Source organism: Catharus ustulatus, chromosome 3, assembly GCF_009819885.2.
Source record: "Catharus ustulatus isolate bCatUst1 chromosome 3, bCatUst1.pri.v2, whole genome shotgun sequence".
Taxonomy (NCBI): Eukaryota; Metazoa; Chordata; class Aves; order Passeriformes; family Turdidae; genus Catharus; species Catharus ustulatus.
The window spans coordinates 108,919,733-108,938,644 of record NC_046223.1 but is presented as its reverse complement, the minus strand read 5'-3'; the positions used below and the strand labels follow the sequence as shown (position 1 = coordinate 108,938,644).

The following is an 18,912-nucleotide window of genomic DNA, read 5'->3' as shown; positions in this document are numbered from 1 at the left end:
GAAATAAATATACATAAATAAAACAATTGAATTTTATTTCCTGCTTGCAAACTGTGTGTGGGTGGCAGTTTAGTCTCTTCTCTTATTCCAACTGGGTCAGATTCAAGTTGGACTTGAACACAGTTTGCATCTTGCCCTTTTTCTTGTGAAACTTGGGAACTTGTAGAAAGGGGTCATTTGGCAGGAGAAAGAGTAGTGTTTAGAGTTAGACTTTGCAACAGAGGTGAAGCTTAAATTATTGTACTCATATGGTGGTTGGATGATGCTTGGTCATTCCTCTCATGTCAGTGAATCAGAAGCCAGATGTCATATATTTTTTCTTTAATTCCAGACATAGAGTAGTGTCTTGCCAGGGTCAAACAAATATCCATGTATTCAGAAGCAAAAATCATGGTCATGCTGAAGGGTTTACAGTCAAGTTGGAATGTCTCAGAATCTATCTTTGAGTCAGGGTCCACACCCAGGATTTTGTTGCAAAAATCAATTTGAAAAGGAAGATAAATTACTTTTACTTAAATATTTCGACATTTTCATCTACATTATATGCAAATACAAATTTTTCTACTCAATTTTTATAGGTGTTCTGTAGACATGATGTCTGCATAGGCTGGTATGAGCATGAGTTATATGTTGCACATATAAGTTTTTTATTTCTTGCTATTGCAAAGGTGGAATGGTAGGTTTGAGCTCTAGAAAAGCCCAGCTTCAATGTCCTGTATTGAATTAAGGGTAACAACCAAACTGCTCATGGTTGGTAGCTCTTTAGATAAAATGCTTCTGAACTCACAAAGGTGCCAGTCTGTGAAGAGGGTCAGGGGTGGGTCTCTTGACTCTAAGACTTATAAATGCACAGTTAAAATGAACACTTAAAGACTTTATTTATATAACAAAAACATCTTATATGCTGTTAAAAAAGTAGCAATCTTAGGGATGCAATAATTTCAATCTTTTGTGATGTCTAATGTTTAAAATAGAAAATTATAGATGTTGAATCATGGATATATTCCTTGGAAAGAAGAGAATGATTTTTATACCCTCCTGCTAAAAGGAAGTCTGGTGGAGTTTCATTGGGAGTCCTGTCTGTGATGGTTTGGTGTGGTTGTGCAGCCAGGCTGATGCAGTGTGTGGGAGTGGAGACTTCCAGAACTGATGGGATACAAAGGAAAACAGGCAAGGCCATTTTAGAATAGAGAACATAAAACCAGCAACAGGTATGATATTTGCTCAATGAACAAATTACACAGCAGTCCAATAATCACCACAGTTTCTCTGTCAAAGGATTTGCCTTGCTCTGCCAGGCAGAGCTCCTTTCACTTCACCCAAGGGCTGGAAGACTTGGATTAGGGACACGTCACCTCCTCCTCCTTCCCAGGGAAAAGTGTTGTCAGAATCTGTCCTGCATATTGACTTGGACACTAATATTAGTTTCCTGTCTTTTCTGTATTTTTCTCCACTGAGGAGCCAGATAGCGCCAATCTGGGTCTGAACCCTCATTTGAAATCCCATTTTGGAATCTTTGTTTCCTCCTGTGTGTGGTCCTGGCATGTTGGCAAATGAAGTTTGAAGTTCCTTACTTGTTTGAAACTGTACAACCACATCAACTGAAGTCCATCTGAAACCTGAAGGTTCTGCTCTGTTTCTGGGAGTTTTAGTGCACTACTGCTAAGAGACTGGATAAGAGAGTTGGGAGAGACGAATCTCTTCTTTCTAGAGAGTCAGAAATAATCTTTGAATGATATTCCTCTATTCATGTGGGCTGTTAAAACATGACTGAGCCCAGATTTAAAAAAACTTTTGCAAAATTTATCCTTAGCATGTTCACCCAGTGGGAGAGAGAAAGACCTCCTCCCTAGAAAGACATCACACACCACTGTAATTGGCAACATGTGCATCAGACACACAACCTAAAATTAAATTGACATGTCTCAGGGATTCCATCTGCTGTCAGATCTAACCTACCACAAACTGAGAAGCAGAACTAGACTCACTCAGAGTCTCTGTCTCTCCTCTAAAGCTTCAATGATGTGATGAAGTAGGAGTCAAGGCACAAGATTTGCCACCATCCTTCTGTTAAGTATCCTGAAGAAAGATATAATCAACAAGATGAGTCATAATGGCTGAAAAGCTAGAAATCCACTGTGTCCTGTGTGATGATGTTTTACCATTTCTTACATCTGATTCACCTTGTGCCACTCATTGCTGATGAAGGTTATTGATCAGGACAACTGATTCACCAACTGACAGGACTTTCCATGCAAATTGTTTCTAGAAATGGACTTGACAACAAAATCAAATATAATGGGTTATTAATGAGAATTAAAAGGATGGTTGGTGTCTAAAGAATGTACAAATCTGTAAGCCAATAGAATTGCTTCTAATGCAAATATGACAAAACACAGTCGATGCTGTAGATGTCTGTTACAGTCAAGGATTAAAAACCAAAGAAGCCTCATTGACCTCAATCATTCCTTCCTTATGACTAAAATAACTCATGGTAGTGAGCACTGTGCTGCCCACTAGATCTTCATTTTTCTGTGTATTGTCAAAAAGGTGATGCTCAGAGACTGAAATATTGATTTTAAAATGAACAGGAGCAGACATTTGAAGTTCATCTGTCACTAATGGACAGAAAAAATTTTCTTGACTTAGTAGATACTTACATTTAATTTTTTTTTTAGTTGCAATAGTAATCCCTAACTATTTAAAAAACCCAAAACCAACAAAACCCCAAGAAAACACGCACACAAAAAAACTAATTGGAAAGGACTGTTTATCACAGCCGAGCATTCCCAGAAGGGGAATCAATTTATATAAACATGCTAAAACTGACCTATTTATGAAATGTTATGGAGAGCTGAGAAGAGAACCACAACAGATCTTTATCTCATGTTCACTGTTTTAAAAGATCAGCGGTTGGGTGAAGGCTGAGGTTGGCTATCTCATGTGTTTTAGATGTGAATGTCAAGGTCATCTAAAATCTGCTGCCAAGGTCACTGTGATTGCCAACAAAATGTAAATGTTCCAGGGCTCTCATTATATACTTAATATGAATATGAATATGAATATGCTTCCCTTTGAACATAAATCACAATGAATGCAGCAATAAGTTACTCCTGTGAAAGTCACAAAATACAAATGCAAATGAAAGAAACTATCATAAATAGTAGATGTAGCCCCTAAGGAAAAAAAAAACAAACCAACACAAGACGGATATATCTGTAAGTTAATACATGGTAATACTCTATTTTAAAAGTTACATTAATATGTATGTAGGCAGATTATTTTTAATGCAATTTATCTAGTAAATTAGTATGCATGTCAGAAAAATATTTAAAAGACCAAATATAGTTTGCAAGTTCTATTTTGCCCATAAAATGTCTGTCACCTTCAGAGAATTTTCCACGGACCTTCTTAACCAAAGAAAATCCCCACGCAATTGAGATCAATTACAAAATTACCACAGAAACTATCAGTCAGAGCAGCAGTTTCTCCCAGCCTGAATTTTACCAGGCAAGGATTCTTCACACAAGGACAGCAGTATTTCTATCTCACTAGGTGAGAGTTGATCATGCATGGTCATGTACAACTTAAGAAAGAGTGGGAAGGTATAAACCAGCCTCCTTCTGTCCTTTGTGTGTCTAACAGGTTGGCAAAGTTCAGTTACATCATTTGCTCCTCTCTATTAATACCCAGATGTAAGATCTGCATTCAGAGCTCCTTGGGAGCTTGGGCACGTACTGCAGAATGCTCCATTTTGGGAATCGAGCTGCCTCAAGTATCCTTCAGCTCCTGGTCTGTCTGCACTGATGTTCCTGATGTTGATACAGATGTTTCTCCTGAGCACTTAGTTACCACAGAAAATTTTAGGTCATACAGAAGTACTTTATCATTGCTGGAAATTGCAGTGCTCAGTCTCAAATTCTAAAGTTTCCCTAAAATCAGTGTAATAGTGAGGCAAAGCCTTAAGCAGCATCATTCCAAACCTACAAAATTAGAACAGTTGGAAATACTGACAAGGAGTAAAACAGTTTTCCAAATGAGAGAAGCATACACAACCTTAGGAAAGAGCAAGATATGGGTTGTCTAACAGTGCCCTGTAACAGTGTTTTATTTATGATGTTGCCCAGTAGCACTGCTCTAAGCTAAGACAATCACTGTATAAACAAGGATATTTCTAAGAGTGTTAGCTCTATTCACTGAAGAGTTGAGTGAGAGATAGGGGGAAGGCAGGCATAGCAAGGAGGAAGGGAGGGGAAAAGGCTGACAGAAAAAACAAGGCAAGTGCCAAGGCAAGGAAGATAGTGTTTGTGTTTAAAAGTAGAACTTGAAGTTGTGCCAAATCAGAATTTTCTTCAGGAACTTGAGAACTGAAAACTTCATGAGCATACTCAGATCATGGGTAGAGGGAGACACTGAAAATTCACTGTAATGTGCTGCCATAAGTCTGAGGAGAGAAAATGGAGAAAAGAAAAAACTGGACTTTGGCCACTACTGTAATGAGCTGAGGAAGGATAGAACATGAGCCTTAGTAATTCTTTAGTAAGCCTGGCTCAAGCAGATGGTGTTTAACAAAATCTAGTAGCAGCCAGGGGTTTTCATATCCTTTCTGTTCTAGGACCAATAAATAAATAAATGATACATATACATAAATACATACATAAAGAGACAAGATTCTGCTGGTGGATTTGGTTTAGCTCTGAATTTGCAGGCAGAGGTTTCTGAAAGTCGAAACTCTGAAACTCAGGCTTCAATGGCTGAATGAACATGGACTTGAAGAAATTCTGCACAAGTTTATAAGTCACTGGAATAGCACAAATTCATATTGATGGGAATTACCCTAGAGTTGAGTTCAACCAGGAAGTTCACAGCTTTTAGTGTTGATGCTCTGAGATCACGTTTATATGAGACACCTTTTCTGGGAAAATACACTTCATTTGGAAGATTATTTTGAAATTTTATTTCTGGCTCAGCACAGTTCTGGATAGTTTTTTGTGGACTGTAACTTTGTCAACAAAGTTGCAAGAAACTATTTGCTTTCACTACCATAAGAAAATAAAATTTTAATATTTTTAATACAGGCTTTGAAGTATTGTAAGGTAGGTAGAATTTATAAGGCAGGTAGTCATCCTCCTGCCATATAATGAATTCTAAACTACTATTTAGAAAATAAGCTGTGGAATTTGGACAGAATCTGAGGCTCCTCTTCCCATCCAGGGAATTAATGACATCCATGGGTGCAGGGTTTCAGTGTCAAAGGTTTCAAACATTTAACAAGGTGTGTTAACTCACTGCAACTAATGGTCTTATTCTCATGTAAAATGCCTAATTTCCTACCACAAAAAGAATGAAAGAGTCAAGCTATCATTTCTCCCTTGTCTGTCTTCTCCGAATGGGGCAATATGGTGCATTACAGTGAAAGAAACTAAATGGACTGGAAAAGGTCCATGGAGTCTCGAGAAGCAAGGAAAAAGGCAACAAGGAATGATGGTTCACTGTGCTCTCTGTTCCTCTGTGGCATCTTTCTACTGGCCACTACTGGAATCCATGTACTGGATCAACTGAAGGTTTTGTTGACTTAATCCTGTAGTTTTCTCTCCTGCAGAAATCATCACTATTCCAAAAGATGGATGGAAGTGTTCTGGTCCTTCATTTCAAGGAACTGAAAAAAAACCCCAAGAAATCTTGGTCAAATGTTGCTTTCTTTAATGAGAAAAATGGTAATGACATTTTCCCCAATATGCAACTGGATAAAACTTTACAGACACCATTCTGATGAAAACTCAGAGCATCCCATTTCCTCTTCCAAGCACCAGCACAAGAACTGCTTACAGAAACACAGAGCTGGGAATGATCTCAACAAACTCCTCACATTTCTCCTGCATTAAAGGGTTCTACTTCTGTAATTTTTGACAGACGTTGTTCTAATCAATTTTAGAGATCCTCAAAAATGAAGAGTTTACGACTTCCCCAGAAATGTTACTTCTGTTTGAATGCAATTACCTAGAGCCCAGCGCGGCTTTTCTATTTTTCAGTTTCATCATACTGTTATTTTTGGTCTGTTCAGCCTCAGTAGAAAGTGTACTATTCCCATTTTCTTGGATTCAATTTTTATATGTTATTATACTCTTTTAGGGAATAATGTGAATTTGAGTTCACATTTGGAGTAAGATACTTACTCTGGATACTCCACTCTATCTTTAATAAAAGAAATTAATGTTATGTAAGTGATGAAAAGATCTGTATTAAAAGTAATAACAAGAACAGAAACTTGTGAGTGTGCAGCACTTTATCCATACAGACCATTGCTTTGGATTGGATTCCACAATTCTGTGTAACCACAATGTTCAAGAGCTGGTAAAAGAGCACTGTGTCAAGAGTAGACTTTATTATTCTATATTTTATTTAAATGCTTTGTCTAATATTTGGAAATATCATACTCATGTGGAAGTCACTCATATTACAGCTGATCTACTACTGCATTCATGTTGCATCAAAATAGAGAAATAAAGTAATAGATGAATTATTCTTTCTATTAAAATCTACAGCCTTTATTTCCCTGCAGAGATAGTATTAACCTCTGTGAGAAATGTATCTCAGGCCTGATTAATTAAATGAGGAATGTGTTTTAAAAATGTAGAGTTTTCTTAGGTGAGTTTTTTTTTTTGACAAATTATAACACAAACACGTCTTTTCTGTGCTGTGATAAATTTGATCTGCGCAAGTGACTTTCATGCTCTCAAAATAATTCAGAGTTAAAGCTCACTCCAACTTGCTTCACTGGATATCTGTTTATTCTTAGGAATACTGAAGATTTTAAACAGTATGACTCTGTCCCTTGTCCCTGATTAGTAATTCAGTAGAAGTGTCATAAAAAAAAATCATCAAAGAAATGAAAATAAGTGGCATGACACTGGAGACCCCATTCGAGCAATGTTGCAGCTCATGCTGGAAATGGAATCTCCAGTTTCATTTGTTTTGATGTACTGTATAAATATTTAAAGAATGCAAGCTGCAATTTTATCCAGCCTTTGCTGAATTCAGTGTCATGTCTTGGTGGGGGTCTTAATGCTGATTCTAATTGCTCTTAGAACTGCTGGTTCAGCAGACCAAGGGGGGATGTATGTAAGCCCATTTCTGCTCAGAAAAACAGCACAAGTTTGACTTGAAGCAATGGTTCAAGTCGTACTGAAATACCACAGAAGACACTGAGCCTGTATATATGTTATGAGATTTGATGCATGAATGATGACTCTCATCTAACCCTACTCTGCACAAATGCCTTCACTGCATTTCATAGCTTTTTGGTGTAGAAGGCATACTTTCATACACAATGAAGTAACTTAAAAGTGACAGGAATAGCCAAACTTAATGTAAGTAACAGAGTCATTAGAGAATGTTTTGTGATACTTTTGTTTAGAGGATTCATATGAAAATTTCATGACCTGCTTATTGAGAAACCAGATCCTTGTAAGATTAGAGAGCCAGGGCACTCTGTTGGTCAACATTTGAAGATTAATATACTAGAGTAATTAATATACAGAGTGACAGTTGTGATTCTCTGTGGATTGAACTGAAGACCATCAGAGCTAAATACAGGAAATGAAGACCCTGGAAGTTCTATCATGGGTTAATAATAGAATTCACCAATAAAATATGTCTGATAGATATAAGTAGCCTAACTTGGAGGATGAAAACCTGCCACCTGAAAATCTATTAGACTCACAGGGTAAGTGATATTGAGCTGCAACATGAAAACTTGTGAGAAACCATAAAATACCATCAGTCATTTGGCTGCCAATTCATCCTACTTCCCAAGTGTGTGTTTGCTGAGGAATGTACACAGCATCTGAACAGAAGCATAGGAGGATATTCCTATAGGATCATTCGTCCAACCACTACTACATCCATACTCTCAAATAAAATAAGGCAGGGCTTCTGTTTGCTCCTGAAGCTAAGTGACAGAGAGTGATTCCTGTCCACAAGACCCCTTGAAAAGGAGGCTGGGAATGTTGTTTGGTTTGTGCTGTTTCCAAGCTGTGAATCATTGCATCTAGAGCTGTACCTCGAAGCACCTTAGGAATTCAATGTCAAGGAAAATCACAGGACTGTGCCTAGCTGCTCCTGCACCTAGCCCTGTTTCATTAGGAACACAGTCCAAATTCATGGACAAGAATTTTATCCAACATAACTACTGGTGGTGATACTAATAAAGGAAAGGGAGTGTATGTGACCTGAATGACTTACTGATTCAAAGAAAAGGTAAAAAAGTTAAGTGGAGAAAGAATTGGTTAGTTCTGAACTTCACCTGCCTGCATGGTTCATCAAAAATCTCCCAGACTAATATTTTCGAGCCTTTAGTCTCTAAATGCAGCCCTTTAGAAGAAAGTGTTGCCTTTCACTATAAAAGGATGGATTTTTGTTTAAATGGTAACCCAGGAAACAGAGAAAGATATTGTTAAATATTACTGAGGTGTTTCTGGGAGTCTCAAGACTCTACTCTTCCCTGGGAGAAGATTATTCACAAAGGTATAATTTAAAACCACCAAGACTCCCATACTGCAGCACAGCAGCTCACTGAGCAGACAAAATGGGTCAGCACCAAAAAACAGAGCCTGGTTTTGGGGCCTGAGGAGCTGGGAGGCAGCTGGTACCAGAACTGCTGGTTTTTGAGCTTTCAGAGGCAGTGCTTTCTAAAATTTTGTTTTGTTTCTGGAGTTCAAGAAGCGTTTGTTCAACCCACTCAGGCACATGTTGCAATTCCTGGGATGTCCTGTGCAGGGCCAGGTGTTGAGATTTGATAATTCTTGTGGGTCCCTTTCAACTCAGTATATTCTATGGTTCTATGATTCTGCTTGATTTCCTTGAAAAAACAGAGGAAAAAGTTTTGCTGTCATTAATATTGTCCAAGAGAAATCGTCTCTCCAAAATACATTTGTGTTCATTTCAGTTCAGTTCATTTCAGAACATATCTTGTATGATCCATTCTCCAAGGATGCAGTCCATGCTTAAACATGCCTGCACAAAAATATGGGGAGTTTACTTATTTCAGTTGCTTTATATATAGATGAATGTAACACAAGCTGTTAATCTCACTTCAAAGCAAAATTTTCTTTCTCCATGTGATAGAACTGCCTTTTCTGGAGCTTGCAAAAAGTACTAGTTTATGCTTTGGGTCTGTTTGTGTTTAAGGCAAGGAAACACATCACACTGCAGTTTTCTCATTCTGCTCCATGAGACTTAGATAATTCACAGTGCTGTGGAAATAGCTTTTGAAATTTGCCCCGTGGGAGATATGCAATTCCAATAATTTCCGACCTTTGTTACCTCTGAACTCTATTTTACTTCCTTTAAGGAGACTTCTGTTTTCAAACACAAGCCTCTATTTTGGTTTTGGTGCAAGGAAGTCTTGAAAAGACAGCACACAATGGTCTCTTTTGTAGCCTTCACTGTCAGCTTTTCTAATTTTGCCATGTTTTGCTAAATTTTTCCCTGCTTCGTAATTCTGATAAGGATAAGGACAGGAGTAACCAAAGGAAAGTTCAGAGTGAAGAAGAGTAGAAGCTTCCTGATTAGCAAGAAAAAGAAGTATTAAATGCCTAATATTATTACAGATCTGCAATGCACATCCAGTTAGAAAAGGACAGGAAAAAGGTATAAGAATTTATAACAGATTAATAATTGCATCTGTCCTAAACCACTGTTTTTAATCCTGTTCATAGAAGATAGTTTATGAACCTGCTTTGGGATTCTTCTGGTTGAAAGAGAGTATATAAATATAAAGTAAACCCATAGCTGCATTATGCACTGTATGTCAGATGATTGAAGAAATTAAAAATATTGACTGTGGAATGTGCTGTGAAATAGGAATTAATGAACAAATGTGCTAATATGTAAATGACATATTAAATATATTATGAAACTCAATTTGTAGTAGGAAACAAATGATTGTTAGCAGATGACCTAGGCTTTTAACTTTGAAAGCAGAATCGCAAAGTAAAGCAGGTGGAGATTAATTCCTTGCCTTGTACCCAAGTAAATTAATTTTTTCTTTCTACAGTCTTGAGGGAGGAACCCAAGATTAGTTTTCAGAGTGTTACATGAATAAGTAAAATTAATGTGATATCTCTATCTGCAGAGTGCATTTTTACATGTGAGGATAAATTACTTTTGTGTCACTTTCAAACCTAAATAGTCTCTGTCAAGAGAATAAAATATCCATTAAAAAGATATTTTTAATGCTTATCAGAGATGTTTCTGTGCCAAATACATACTATCCTGTGAAGTACAGAATAGTGTGCTGGTTACTCCTTTGTTCTCAATATCCTTCATCCTGGTCTGCTGCCAAGGATCATTCACTCTCTGCACACATCAGCTGGGACAGGGAAAAATGAATGCAACTGAATTCACATCTCACTTTCCCTATTTCTCTGACTCTGATGTCCTCAGGGAAACTATTCCTCCCTGGTGTGGTATGAGCAACACCACCTACAGCTGTACCTTCAGCACAGACAGATGGCATCTTCCTTGCTTTGTCAAAAAGCAGACAAAGTGCCCTCTTTAAAGCTTGGAGCCAGCCATGTTATGATGACTTTTCTGAGGAAGGACAGCCTGTGGCACAAATACATTACAAAGTATAATGCAGAACTACTGATCTAACTCTGCCCACATCAGATGAGATCACCTCAGCATGGCACTGTTAGTTCAGGTGCCAGCACTATTAGTTCAGGTGCAGTTCAATGTGCTAACATGGCTCTGCTACTTCCAAAATCCACATCATTTTTCCTGCAAAGCCTTGCCATGCCTTGCTCAATTCTGCTGTGTGGTGGTACAAGGACTTATACAAATGCCCTGTCTACATGATGCCTTCTGTTAGATACCATATCTGCATTTATATAGACCTCTTTATTGGATTTAACAAAAACCAATCAATTTCCATATAGGAAAAAATTCTTTAATGGTAGTGAGGCACTGGAATAGGTTGCCAAGACAAGCTGTGAATGGCCCATCCCTGGAAGTGTTCAAGGCCAGGATAAGGCTTTGAGCAAGCTATTCTAGTGGAAGGTGTCCCTGTCCATGTCAGGAAAGCTGGAATGGGATGATCTTTAAAGTCTCTTCCAACCCAAGCCATCCTGTAATTCTGTGATTCTACTCTATGAACTCAGGCGGCAAATTGACATCCAGTAAAAGACTGCCTTGAATAGTTCACCATCCTAATGGACCAGGAGGAATAGGGGTTTGCCTAAAACAGCAGATTAATGTCTGGCATGCTGGGGTTTGAACCATCTCCTCCATGCCTCTGGTGGTGACTAAAGATTTTTAGCTGTTTGGGAAACACCTCTGTTTTATTCCAGGCATCACTGGATGCTCCCACTCAGCAGCTCTGTGCAGGGTACGTACACCAAGGGAAACCAGGACACATCTGCTGTGTTCTGTGCCCACCTGTGCCCATCAAACATCCAATAGTTGTGTGGGTGCTGGTCTGTGACAAGCACTTGGCAACACTACCTATGGATGTGCACAGCTGGCCTGGCCATTGCAAAAGGCAGTGCAGGCTGACAGGGGAAAAAGAGACAAGCACTGTTCTTCCATGCTTACATTGAGACAAGGACAAGGTGTGCAAATGTCTACAGCACCTTAGGGAACAGGTGCTTCACCTTAAAATCCAATGCAGAGATGCCTAAAGTCTCATGGCGGAGATTTTAGATTCCTCATGACAATACTGTGGTATCAGGCATCATAAAGCCTCAGAGTATCTTAAAGTAAATACAGATTGTTTACTTAGACCAGACTAATTTTTCTGTGTAGTTTTTTCACTGTCTGTTCTGATTTCTGCCATGCTTTTAGGGTAATCTTAAAACTTTGGATCTGGCTGTATATAGCTTCCATTGATTTATTATTTTCCTACATGCTATAACATAGAATATTTCAGTTGGAAGAGGCCTACAATGATCATCTGGTCCAACTCTCTGACAGCTACAGGAATGACAAAAAGTTAAAATGTTAAGGGCATTGCTCAAAAGTCTCTTAAACACTGACACACATGGGGCATTGACCATCTTTCTAGGAAATACATGCCTATTTCTATATTTAATTTGATAGGCTGAAGCTGTGAAGAATCATCCCTTCGCCCAGAAGTGCTACCATAAAAGAAACAATAGCAATGGGTCAAAACAGCCAGTGCTTTACACACATAATTCTTCTCACACTTTCATTTTTGCACTAAAAGAGCATAAAGGTTCCTTGGAGAGGGATTGATTAGGATTACTGGATTACTTGTATCCATTTAAAGGTATTTTTGGGCTGCAAGTGTGGTGGAAGGGCGCCAATTGTGAATTAAAATAAGGTCTTTTCAGTCAAAATTGCTTTGAATTTCTGTAAACATTAATTTAATGACGGTAATTACGATCCATTGTGAATGTTCCATGCCTGCAACACTCGTGACACAGCTCACAGTGGTAAACCTTGCAGGGGCAGGTATAGTGATGCATGTCAGGCATTCCTTCAGTTGTTTTTCATAGGATAAATGTTTTACTGCATATGTGTCTGTGTGCAGTGGACTTTGGCACTGAAACAGCTCGTGGAACATGCTACCCACACAAGTGGCTCCTGCTGCTGTCTGTGAACAGCCAGAGCATCACCTCCTCTTGCACAAACCGAGATTGCACAGGGTTAGTCAGTGGTAGATGCAGCTATCCTGGAACACTCAGCTTGGAACTGTCTATCCTGGAACTGCAGACACCAGATGGGAATGACCCACAACCTGTTCATAGAAATTCCTTATGGGTTGGAAAATTTTTTTTTTCCTTTTGAATTATTTGAACTTATTCCAAAAAATCCTGTCTGTTTTGAATTTATTTCGTGATCTTCCTCATTCTAATGCAAGATGAACAAATTTTGAATACCTTTTCATTTACATACAAATATCTGATCAGGGGAAGAATTTCTGATGCAATAAACCTTAGGAAAGTATTATAAGACAAAAGTTCAGCTTCTACACAAAATGGGTTGAGTTTTTCACCTCAAGTTGGTGACCAGGCAAGTGCAAAGCAAGTGTAAGTGCATACCACTAAGGTAGGTGATAGATGAGAGAGAGAACTTATTTTAATATTGCTTCTATATTACCTCATTGGTTAAATTATGTTAAAAAATATATAATTTCAAGTCGATACATTGCCAGATAATAAATAAGAGTGAAACCCCCGAGTTTTGAACCCATATGGCACAGGTGCAAGTGATTACTCCACGTTATGTGAACAGAGGCAGCACATGCTGACACTCGGGCACGAGAGGCTTGACATTTGCACATACATCTTCTCTGGGTGCAGCCTAAGAACAGCAGCAGATTTTCCACTTTCCATATCTGCAAGCCAGAACTTGATGAGACAATGATGCTCAGGAGAGGCAGTGAGAATCAGATGGTAGAGTGGATTAGGTAAGGAAAATGAAAAGGTTTCAGGAACCTATGTAATAGGAAAGGATCTCAATTCTATTTATCTTACTTTGATTCCTAAAAGAAGACAAGCTGCAAAGTATTGGCCTGTGCATGCACTTAAGACATTGGAGCTCTGAATTAAGATGTATTCATTCAAATCCCTTCTACTATAAAAAAATTATCATGCTTTTCACATCACTCTCACCATTGGAGTTTAAAGAATCCAATCATGGCTGTGATTTGGCTGATGGACCACAGTGGTGTAGATCCATAAAACTGCCTTCCATTAACAGTCACCTGCATTTTTAGAGGTAATTTTAAATTTTGGTGAAAAAAGAATGAGTGAAAGCAGAACAAAAGAAAAACCAAAGCCCAGCTGACTGAAAACTCCTGGAGCAGACCAAGTGAAAACTGATTCCTGTGCTGTTTCATGACACATCTAAGCAAAACTCAGCAGAACAAAACCTCTTTGAAGCTCTTAAATGTTCAGTGTTTGCTGAGGTGCGTTGCCTTGCACCTGTGCTCATGAAATAAGATGTATTTTGAAGGGGGCAGGGTTGATTTTGGAAGGTGAGATGGCTCACTTTGTTGTGCAAGTCAAGTGCAATGGCAGCACACCACAGATGTCTGCCACATGTTGCACACATTTTAATATTCAGTAGCAAATGTTCTCATTATATGAGAGCAAGAAGAATAAGGTTCATTTCATGAAAGCAGGTAAAGTAAACCCCATTGAGATGTGTGTCATATGGAATGCATAATGGATGATGGTCCAGATGCATCCAAAAAAGAAACGTGCTTTGCGTGCAGCTGACATGGAGAAGCTCGTGGTAAATTCTGCCCTTTGTCTATGAGGCTTTGGCTCTGGACAGGGATTCTTGTCATGTGTTTCTGCCAAATATTTTAGTATTTAACTCATATGTTTTACCAAATATGGGTATCTACTTCAGCACTTTTGTGTTTACCATTTGCATATTTTTTTTTCCTTCTTGTTCTTGCAGAACTGCTTAGTTAAAAATTCAGTGAGCCTAATGATTACTGATTATAAATTAACTCAAGAGAAGACTCACACTTTTATTTTGTAATAAGTGGAACACAAGGAAGAAAATGAAACAAAAACCCCCAACCACATTAAAAAAAAACTTAAAAAAAGGAACAAATTGAAGTTCTCAACAAGAGAACACCACAAGAAAATTCTGATCTCAAAAATATACTGAGCAACCAGACCCTCTTTTGATAAGTTTCATGGGTAACTGGACAAGCTGAATTTTCTTCCAGTGACAGCTATTTTTCCATTTTACAATGGTTATTTAGAAGATGAGAGACCTAAATAAAATGTTGACTGTTTGTCCAATTCTAATGCTCCCAGGGATCTTATTCCAGTCTAATTGTCATAATAGTGGTTAAAACAGTTGGTACACAGGTCCCTCCTATGATACAGAGTTTGAATTCTTAGTAAGTCTGACTGAATTCAGATGACAGGGGTCAGGAAATAAAACATAGGTTTTTACCAGAATGTTAATGTGTCAAATCAGGCTGCTTATTTAGGTGCCTAAATATGGATTTATGGCCTGATGTTTGTGTTTTACATTAGATTTGCATGAATAACATTTGAAACCTTACATTCTTGGCCTGAACAAATGAGTAATGTTTCTTTAAGGAAAAAAAAAAAAAAAAAAGCCAAAAAGCTAAAACCCCAGAGCCTTCATTAGTTTTTGTGCTAACCAACATTCTTATGTTTTATATTCAAACCAACATATTAACATGAAACAATCATTCCAGATGGAAGTAAATATCACTTCTAGGGTCAGGAAAGGGGTACATAAAATTCTGGCAAATTAGAAGGAAAAATCTGCAGGGGCTAAAAAGCTCATTAATATATGCTTTAATCCCCTTGTGGATCGTTGTGGTTTGGACCTGCAAAAAGTGAAATGAGAAAATGCTACCATAAGCTGTCCAGCTTTAGTGCTGAAAGGCAATATCCAAAATGTTCCTCGGGCTTCCAGGGAATGAAAGGCCTTGAATGGATATTTCTGTATTGTTCCTCTGAACAGCTGACTGAGTAGACGCCTACTCTGAATTAACGTGTCTCAGGCTATGGTGTGAACTTCAGCAGAAAGCATGTACCTAGCCAAAAGCCAGCATAATTTAGAAGGTACAACACTTTGTAAGAAAGATATTTTAAAAGTTTTGTTTAAAAACAAAAGCAGCCAACAACAAAAAAAACCACCCCCAACCATTGAAAATTTTTGTTTTGCCTCGGGGATAGAATTTCAAGAAACTAGAATTTATGCCATGATTTAGCTAATCTACCTAAATACAGCATCTGTAACTCCTTTATGTGGTGTTTTGTATTTTGACAAAAAACTTTTACTGGTTTTCTGTCCCAAAACATTACAAAGCTATGTTAATATATACACTAAATTTGAGTTTTAAAAGCAGAATCAGATACTGCCTTTTATATATTTCACCTGGTAAGACAAGCAAACAAGTCCCATCTCCTTTTACTGTCTTTTCTTCCAACCATGGGTTTGGTTCTTTGCAGGAGCCACGTCGAGGAGCACCAACTCTTAGAACGAGAGGCAACATTTTTTAACCATGCTCAGCTGCAACACCTGACTCTTGGCGCCTTTTGATGTGAGCCAGACATTAATTATCTCCATGTTGAGAAATGGAACTCGTTTCACACGAGTGCTGATTGAATTTGACCAAAACCCAAGAGCTGAAGCCCCAACATGAGGCTGCAAAGCCAAGCACATGACCAAGTAGTTCTGTATGAATTTCCCCATCTGGCTGTACACTAGAAAACTCAATGTCCATGGCCAAGACCTGCAGGCATCTGAGGGTGCTACTTGAAATGCAGCCCATCTATTTCATTCCTTCTGAAGCAAAATGTGATTTATAACTGGTTCAGGATGGGCCTCTTGGATTCAAACCTCTTACTGGAGAAAGTCCTTACACAGAAACTGCTACTTCTGCCTTCCCTTCATTCCTTCTATACCTCTCTCACCTACATACACATGTATGTTGCATGTGTGGTACTCTTGTAGCACATGTAACTGTTGATTACTTCAAGATTTTGGATCAACAGAAGATCAGCAGAAAGTGATGCAATTCTACCAGTCAGGAACCTGGAAGATTTCTGAAATGTTTCCTAAACATTAACAGGAGCCAGGAGGTATTTTGATAGTCTTATAAATTTAAACTCATTTATAACAAATACTGAATTTATTGCTTTATTATGTGAGCAGGAATTACATATTGTATTATAAAATCAAAGGCCAACATAGTTCAGATATCTTCAGCTATAATTAAGACTTCCATGTATTTTACAAGATTGGAGAGAGAGGAATACTATAAAATCTATAGGCCTTATTCATTAAAAAAAGCTGCTTATGTAATCAATTCACATTTTTCTGTGTTTTATGGCATCCTGGAATATCTGTACTCAATATACATTGGGCAATTTCAGCTATATTTATATAGCTGAAATGTTTATGGCTGTGGATCTACAAATATAGATGGGATATGACTGCTAAAAGGTAGGTCTGGTTTTATGCTATTATTTATTATGCACCCACAGTAGCCCCCAAACTGTATGCACATGTTTAATGTCACTAATGTCAGTCCCCATCCTGGCAGCAAAGAGCTGTCCTTGATTTGTAGCTGAGCATCCACAGGATTGGTGCTCTGGTTTGCTTACCAGTGGTGGGAGGAAGCCTGTAAAATAAACCAGGTATTTTTAAAATGGAGTTTGTTTGAGGACTGCCCTCAGAAATTGCTCCTGATCTTCTGTCTTCTGGCCCCCATGTCTTCTTTATGGACCCCCAAGGGATCCAGTCCTGTGTCCTCACCTCGCTGCCCTTTCTGTCAAGCCCATTTAAGCCTCTAACCCACACATATTCCTTTGTTTATCTCTATTCACCCATCCTGAAAAACCACCCCAGGATCCTGACATCCTCCTGGTGTGCAGGCCAGTGCTGCTGTCCCTGTCCCATGCACCTTGCTTTGTCCTGCTGCACACCTGTGCCAGTGCTGCTCTGAAAAGATCAGCTCTTGCAGGCTTTAGAATGGTGCATCAGTGCCAGCAGCCCAGAGAGTCACAGCCAGTTTTATTTCTAAGCCAGGACAATGTCAGCCACAGCTCCTTACTCTGGCAGGGCAATTCTTTCTCATCTCATTTTTATAAAAGAAAGGAGCACTGCATGTTAACATTGGCAAAAAAAATTTAAAGGCCCACACATCATGGCCTCTTGTATGAACAATTTAGTTAAAATTAGCATCATTACTGTAATTGAAGTGAATGGTTTTTGGGCTGTTGATTAAGATACTAATTTTAAAGGCTTTCCATGCCATTATCCTCCCAAAATTGTCTGATCTATTAATATGGATGCCCATATATTTGGTAAAAAGGCATCTGGAGTAGAAGAGGAGAAGGGAAGTGTACTCAGAAGGCCTCTACCTCATATCCAGGTAAGCCTAGAGAGATTTCAACCCGTTGTATCACTTCATGGTTTTCTTGCTTTAAACTGAGCTGTGTCATCTCCACAGTTTAAAGGGATCTGCTCAGCTGAGAGGGTGGTGGTGGCCCCCAGTCATGCCTGGGAAGTGCTGTGTATTTGCTGCCTGTATCTGTTACTAATTTGTGTCTTAAAATAAACTTGTAGGCATTCCCACAGGAACTTGAAGTTGAAAATATATGAAGGATTGGCAGGATCAGATTCATAATGATGCATTGTTCACATTTGTGATCAGTTTTTTGATGCTAAATATGTACTGTACAGTTTCACGACAGATTTTTTTCTCTAATAATCAGCCTTACTGCTAAACATCTAAAGCAGGATGATGTAAAGAACAAATCACTGCACAGTTCACTACAATAGGGGAAGATTTATTTATCCAGGGAGATTTCAAGTGGACATTTAGATACTGCCACAGTGGCAGATAAATTAGCATGGGAAAGCGCTGCTGATTCTATTTTCCAATAGATCTAGCACGTTAGCAGAACACCATGGGCTGGAAAAAATTATAATCTACAAATGGAAAATTGCAATATATTGAAATCTAACCAGGGAGTCAGAGGAACATGTCTCCTGGAATGGCTCCTGTGCTGGCAGAAGTGACTGGGCAGTGATCCCAGAGTGTATTAATCTCTAGTCATGAAGCTAACACAGGAAGGTCATTTAGTTATTAGGAAAATAAAACAGGTTTTATAAACTGAAGTGTGGTGATCATGAAAGGATTACACTCCTACCAGTTTTGCTCAGGACTGTCCACTGGCTATGGTTAGGGCAGCTGAACTGCTTGTTGCAGATTGTCTCCAATCTACAGGACAGCACAGCTTGCAATCACAAGTCTGGCTTTCTGTCTTTGCCCAAAAAAGGTAGTTCCCAAATGTTGCCAAGATTTGTGTTTGAGAGTGGCATCTGGCAGGAGCTACAGCCATGACAGAGAGGGTGTTAACAGCTAAAGAGTACAGG

General features: G+C 38.5%; 1 protein-coding gene across 1 annotated transcript in view; it reads left to right on the top strand.

Annotated features, from left to right (window-relative positions):
* The window catches only part of LOC116993634, a 50,673-nt gene that overhangs the window by 9,957 nt on the left and 21,804 nt on the right, over window positions 1-18,912 (top strand). The window lies entirely within an intron of this gene.